The following is a 6994-nucleotide window of genomic DNA, read 5'->3' as shown; positions in this document are numbered from 1 at the left end:
AGTGCCTTCCTTGGCCTCTCCCTCATCCGTTTCCTCTCTTTCACTATCCTTCTGGCCCCCGGGAAAATGTCCTGATGTCTGGCGAGCAGGTATTGCACCCCCACTAGGAATGGTCATACTGCTACGAAGTGAAAGTGGAAAAGCATGCGTAGTGTGGGGTGGCTGTTCAGAGAGTGCCTCACCATCCAAAAATGAGAGAGCAGCGAGCTGTTGGTCCAGATCCCTAAGTGTTTTAAGGAGAACAATTTGTTCCTGTCGGTTACAGACTAGCTCAGAGAGGGTCGAGAGGTCAGCAATGGTGCCCGTTCATGCCTGACAGACTAGAAAATCTGATTAAGTGGCTGGGGACCATAGCGAGGCAGAGGGTGAAAAGAAACAGAGAGAGCCTTAGGATCCCCCAAATATTTTGTTTTAGGGTTAGCTAAAGTTGAGGAGGGAGTGTTGTCAGGTTTTGCCTCCTTGGACACAGTTAGGGTCGCCTCCAAATTCACAGGTGGCCAGTCAGAGTTATGGTATCGTGCGGCTTCTTCTCCCAGGGAGGCATCATTGCCAAGGTCAAGAGGTTCATCATCTCCAAAATCAATGAGGGAAGGATATACTGTTGCAGTGCCAGTAAGCAGAGGCAAAGGGCGAGACAGGGCAGGTGGGGAGAGTGAAACAGAGGAATTGGAACACCCAACAGCCGTCTCGGAATCAGGACTCAGCTTGTGGGTCTGGCTCCCTTCAGGAGTCGTTGGCCGGGACCGAGAGCTCGCAGATGGAAACCGGGAGCACCGATGGAGGAGTTGCTCTCCTTCCTCAATTACATTTTTGACATCAGGCCAATTATGATGAGTCTTAAGGACTTCATTAATGAGATTCCAGTAACTAAAAGCCGTCACAGGCACCTTTTCAGGACCGAAAGTACGATAATCATCCTGGAGACAATCCCCAACCCTTCACCACCACTTTTTCTCACTAATACTCCCTTCTTGTGAAAACCATGGGCAGATATCAACTAAGAATTTAAAAAACCTAGTAAGATCCTTCTTTTTAACTTTAGTTCCTTGCGTCTTGAGTGAATTTTTAAGCCCAGAAACAAAGCGATCGCATCGAGAAATTGCTTCTCCCATAATGAAAGAGAAATCTATGATATGCACTAGAAACTTACGACATGCACCGCCTGCAACTTACCAATTGCCTGAGAACCGCTCAGGAGACTCCAAGTCTTGAATGCCGGCCTTTCCACTGATAGTGGGGCGGTGTTCTCTCCAAAGGCGTCGTGTCAGGCCCCACGTTGGGAGGTGCCAGTTGTCCAGACCTGCCGGACAGTCCACTGAGACCCACGGACCCCTAGGGAGAGAAAGGGGGGGGGGACAAGAGATGCAAGGAACAAACAGCAAGTCAAAGAATCTGATCAAGCTGACACAATTTTATTTTTCTCAGGCTGCTTACAAGCACAAGGCAGAATGTGGGGTGGGGGCAGAGGGGGAGCTAGGGTGAGAGCGAGGTCAGCCCCCTGCTGCTGCATACCACAAGGGCAGCAGCCCCCTGCTGCTGTATATCACACAATGTTCCCTTCATGGTCAGATAGCCCTGCGCTGGCAGTTTCCAAGAAGCTTGGGACAGTAGGACTGGAGCTAACCTAGGTGGAACAGATCTATATCTGGTTATTGAGAAAGCTAAAGACAGGAGGTCTCCTGGAGAGTTCTCCGAGAGGTCACCGAAAGGGAGGGAGCAGAGGAGGTTTTGTCAAGCAGAACAGAGGAGGTCCAGATGGCCATATTTGCTGAAAGTGCCCCCATCAGTATAGGATCTAGAAAGGATGGAGAAAATCAGGAGAACAAGGGCCTATGCCTTGACTGAGGAAATTCATATGAGCTAACACAGACTGAAGCAGCAAGGGCCTACATGGGTCTGCACCAGGTCCTCTGCATATGTATGTGTCTGTATACACACACACACACACACACACACAAACACACACAAACACACACACACACACACACACACACACACACACTGTAGCTTTCAGGTTAGTAGCAGCATTCTTGAAAAGGTAACTTTTATTCTCTTGGCTCAGTTGTTACCTGGGGGGGGGGGCTAACTGCTTTCTTCTGCTAAACTAGGCCTAGTCCTGGAAGCTACTAGCCTCCTTATGATCTAGTCTAGGCCTAGAATGTTTTAGCCTCTGAGACTTACTGCTTAATAAGCTCACCTTTACATGCTCTTTCTGAGCTCTGGGCTGGCTGGTCTAACTCAGCTGTTCTGACTAAAACTCTCCTCCAAAATGACTAATTTAATCTGGTTTCTCTTTTGGCCCAGAATTGCTCTGCTTGGCCTCAAACTAACTCAGCAATTTGATCTAATCTTCTGGCTTCTTCTCATTTTCTGGACTGTTCCCTCTTCACCTGAGTTCTATCTCTGCAACCCATCTCTCTATTACTGTCCTGGTTAAAACAAAACATAAACCCAACAACAACAACAAAACCCCAACACTACCTCTTCTCTCTGAAAAACTGCCTCTTAATGTAGTTTCCATTTTCACTCTATCCTACTGAGAGCTGGGCATATCCTATTCTGTGATATGCCCATATCTAAATCTCTGATTTGTCACTTTTTTTTCCTTGCCACTCAACTAGACATCATTTTTACACATGGGTGCTTCCTTCTACAGACTAACTGTACCTTTGTTTGGGATTAAAGGCATGTACCACCATGCTGGATCTCTGCTTTCCCTGATGCTTGCTCTATACCAGGCTGGTCTTGAACACAGATCTGTTTGCCTCTGGCTCCTGGGTTAAAGGCGTGTTTGTATTCCAGCCAGATCACACAGACCCAGAAGACCTTTGGATGTGATCTCTTGCCAGGACAGCCACATTCTGAATTAACATTCTTCTACACATTCTACTGCTGAACAACATCCCAAGTCCTTAGGTTATGTGTGTCCATGTGTCCATTTGTATGTGGAGCCTTGGGTGTCATCCTTCGGGTTCTAACAAATTATCAGAATCCCTTCTGATCTATTTCATAATACCTGAATGGGAGAGCTTGGTCTATTTTGTCTAAAACATTGACATGCAGTCAGCTGAACTATTCCCTAATCTAATAAGCATTCCTGTGGAAACTAGGCCTACTATGTCAGGAGAGTTGAAAATGATGTGTAGTTCATTAAAAAGATAAGCAGAGAGCTGTAAGCAGAGCATCTGTACTTAACAGAAAGACTCAACATAAGTGCTTGAGTCTCTGCTTTTCCTATGTGACTTTCTTTGCAGATGCTTCTGTACTCTGTATATGCTGTTGCCCGCCCACCCCCTCCCACGAGAAGTCAGTGATATTGTCAGGGTGGAGCAATATCAGTCAGGCACACATGTGTATTCCTCCCTAAAGAGTAAAGATTGTCATTTGCAGCCTTGCCTGTTCAGCATATGAAGAGAATATATCTGAGGGGAAAAAAAGGTCAACACAAAAAAATATGAAACTCCTGAAAATTACGAGGTCTTCCAAAAAGACTAAATAGTCGGGATAGAGAAAGTGGTATAAATTTGGTAAAACAATATTGAGGTTCTGTTGGGGTTTTCTTTTCTTTTTTGGATTTTTGAGACAGGGTTTCTTTGTGTAAATAGCCCTGGCTGTCCTGGAATTGTCTTTGTAGAGCAACCTGGCCTTGAGCATACAGTGATCTGCCTCTGAGTACTGGGATTAAATTTAGGCCTGCCTTGGCCTCCCAGTGCTGGTATTGAAAGCCTGCATCTGCCTCACTAGTGCTGGGATTAAAGGCATGTACCACCTCGCCGGGCCATGGTTCGTTTTGTTTTGTTTTGTTTTGTTTTGTTTTCCAGATAGGTTTTCTCTGTGTAGTCCTGGCTGTCCTGGAACTCATTCTGTAGACCAGACTGGCGTCAGACTCACAGTGATCTACCTCCATCTGCCTCCAGACTGCTTCTTTATTATTGTAACATTAAATGGACTCAGTATACATAATTGTGCATTTATCATAACTATTGATTTATATTAAAAAATAAAACAAAAATTACATGGTATTTGCACAAAAACATTCATGTTGATCAATGGAATCAAACTATAGACAGCTGATTCTTGATAAAGAAGCCAGAAATACAGACTGGAGAAAAGACTGCATCTTCCACAAATGGTGCAGGACAATCAAACTCTATGGCTGCCTGTAGAAGCTGGACATAGATTCATATTTATCACCCTACACAAAACGCAACTCCAAATGGATTCAAGACCTCAACCAGATATACTGAATATGATACAAGAGAAAGTGGGGTAGTGGCCTTGAACTCAGGGCACAGGAAATGAATTTCTGAACAGAACGCTGATAGCACAGGTAATAAAAACAACAATGACACGCCTTTAATCCCAGCACTCAGGAGGCAGAGGCAGGCAGATTGTTGGGAGTTTGTGGCCAGCCTGGTGTACTAAGTGAGTGCATGATAGCCAAGGCTAACACAGAGAAACCTTGTCTCAGAAAACCAAAAAGACAAAACAAAACAAAGAAGACAAAAAAAAAATCCAACCCAATGCAATCCAAACCAACCCTCCCACCAAATACAATGAATAAATGGGACCACCAGGACTGAAGAGCTTCTATTTGGCAAAGGGCAGCATGAGTGGGACAATGTGGCAACCTACAGAAAGGTTTTTTCCAACTGTACATCCAATAAAGGGCTAATATCTAAAATATGTAAAGAAAGAAAAAAAAAAACAACCCCTGGACATTAAGAAAACAAATAACCCAGTCAAAATAGTGCTTACATCTAAGAAGAACTCTAAAAAGAGGAAACTCATCAACCCTCCACTTCAGGAAGGCTGTATCCCATCCCTTCCTAATCTCAGCTCACCCAAGAAGAGGTCCTAGGATCTCTGCCTAAAGTTTAGCTCACAGACCAACAGTTTGGTTAAAAGAACCAATGATTTTTTTTTTTTTTGGCCCTAGAATTCTCCAAAGTAGATTCTAAATGGCTTCCACCAGTCTGCTCACCTAGGGTTAAGGCTGTCTGGCATCTGGCTGTGGCTTTTAGAGGCAAAGAAAATTGCCTAAGGTGATGGGAGGGGCTGCATCTTCAAGTCTCCTATCCAGTAACTCATCCCACTATAGAGATTTTTCTTCAATCATCAGGAAGAGGCTACATAAAAGCTGTAGCATCAATGATAGTACGTGGCCTGACTTCATCCTTAGAATTCCTGGAAACTCCACTTAGGAACAAATCTTGCCAGCCTGACAAATCCACTCCTGCCATCTAGGAATTAATGGGCAAATTGCGTGTAATTTTACAGTCTTCCTCCTCACCATTTTACACAGTCCTTAGGTTCCATCTTAACATACTCATTATGGTTCCATGTGCTCTCTAAATACTCAGGACAGCGCAGGGCGAGGTGCTGCACATCTTTAATCTCACCACTTGGGAGGCAGAGGCAGGAGGATCTCTGTGAGTTTGAGGCCATCCTGGTCTACAAAGTGAGTACAGGACAGCCAAGGCGGTTACACAGAGAAACCCTATCTCAAAAAACCAAACCAAAACAGCAACCAAATACAAGAAACCAAAGCAAAACAAAGCAAAACAAAAATGCTAAAAACAGCACAGTGTGGGAAACAGGCATGACATATAAATAATTGTAAATGCTCCTTTCCTGCCAGTCCTCTTGTGTAGCTTTGTTTATGCTTCCCTTGATCTCATAATTGCAGAAACATTAATTTATCATTGATTTGGTTTACTATCAAATTAAACAAAACATCTGATTGTAAATCCAGTTAGAAATTCCTAGTAAAGATTATTTACAATAACATATAAAAGAAGCAATATAGGCAGATACTCATAAAATACCACAACTGGACAGAATGAAAAAAAAAAATCAACAGCTCATGGGGATCCCAGCCCATCGGATATATCCTAGTGCTGGCATCAATGGCTCCAGACCCACGTGGAAGATGGTCAGAAAGACAGGAAGAACCAGAGCACCATGGAGTTCGCTGAGAAACAGTCTCTCCTAGAAGTGGCTGCCGAAACAAGGCCAGAGCAATCGATAAGTTGATATGGAAGTGGGAAGTTTAGACAAAGACTTAGCCTCTATCAGGGATGAGCTCCCTGACTTGATTAGCCAGTCCTAAGTGCTCAGCCCTCTGCATGGCTATCCTTGCTTGTCTATTTGACCTCATTTGGGATCCACTAAACTCCAAGAGGATGAGATTTTTTTCCTGGTTAAATCGTATGAAGAGACCCACCTCAATGTGGATTTTTTTTGTTTTTGTTATTGTTTTTGTTTTTGTTTTTTGAGACAGGGTTTCTGTGTGTACCTCTGCAAAAAAAAAAAAAGAAAAAAGAAAAAAAAAAAAGAAAAAAAAAAAAAAAAAAAAAACCAAACCAAACCAAACCAAAACAACAGCTCATGGGGATCCCAGCCCATCGGATATATCCTAGTGCTGGCATCAATGGCTCCAGACCCACGTGGAAGATGGTCAGAAAGACAGGAAGAACCAGAGCACCATGGAGTTCGCTGAGAAACAGTCTCTCCTAGAAGTGGCTGCCGAAACAAGGCCAGAGCAATCGATATGTTGATATGGAAGGTCAGACAAAGACTTAGCCTCTATCAGGGATGAGCTCCCTGACTTGATTAGCCAGTCCTAAGTGCTCAGCCCTCTGCGTGGCTATCCTTGCTTGTCTATTTGACCTCATCTGGGATCCACTAAACCCCAAGAGGATGGGATTTTTTCCCTGGTTGAATCATATGAAGAGACCCACCTCAATGTGGATTTTTTTGTTTTTGTTTTTGTTTTTTGAGACAGGGTTTCTGTGTGTACCCCTGGCTGTCCGGGATTCAGTTTGTAGACCAGGCTGGCCTTGAGTTTATAGAGATCCGCCTGCCTCTTGAGTGCTGGGATTACAGGCGTGTGCCACCACGCCTGGCCAGCGCAATCTGGATCTTTGAGGTATGAGGATCCATTTTAAATTTTAGCTTCACCTTCTGGTGCCAGTTTATATAAAGACTCGTG

The sequence above is a fragment of the Acomys russatus genome, chromosome 32, assembly GCF_903995435.1.
Source record: "Acomys russatus chromosome 32, mAcoRus1.1, whole genome shotgun sequence".
Lineage (NCBI taxonomy): Eukaryota > Metazoa > Chordata > Mammalia > Rodentia > Muridae > Acomys > Acomys russatus.
The sequence above is the reverse complement of the archived record's forward strand: the minus strand, read 5'-3'. Positions refer to the sequence as shown.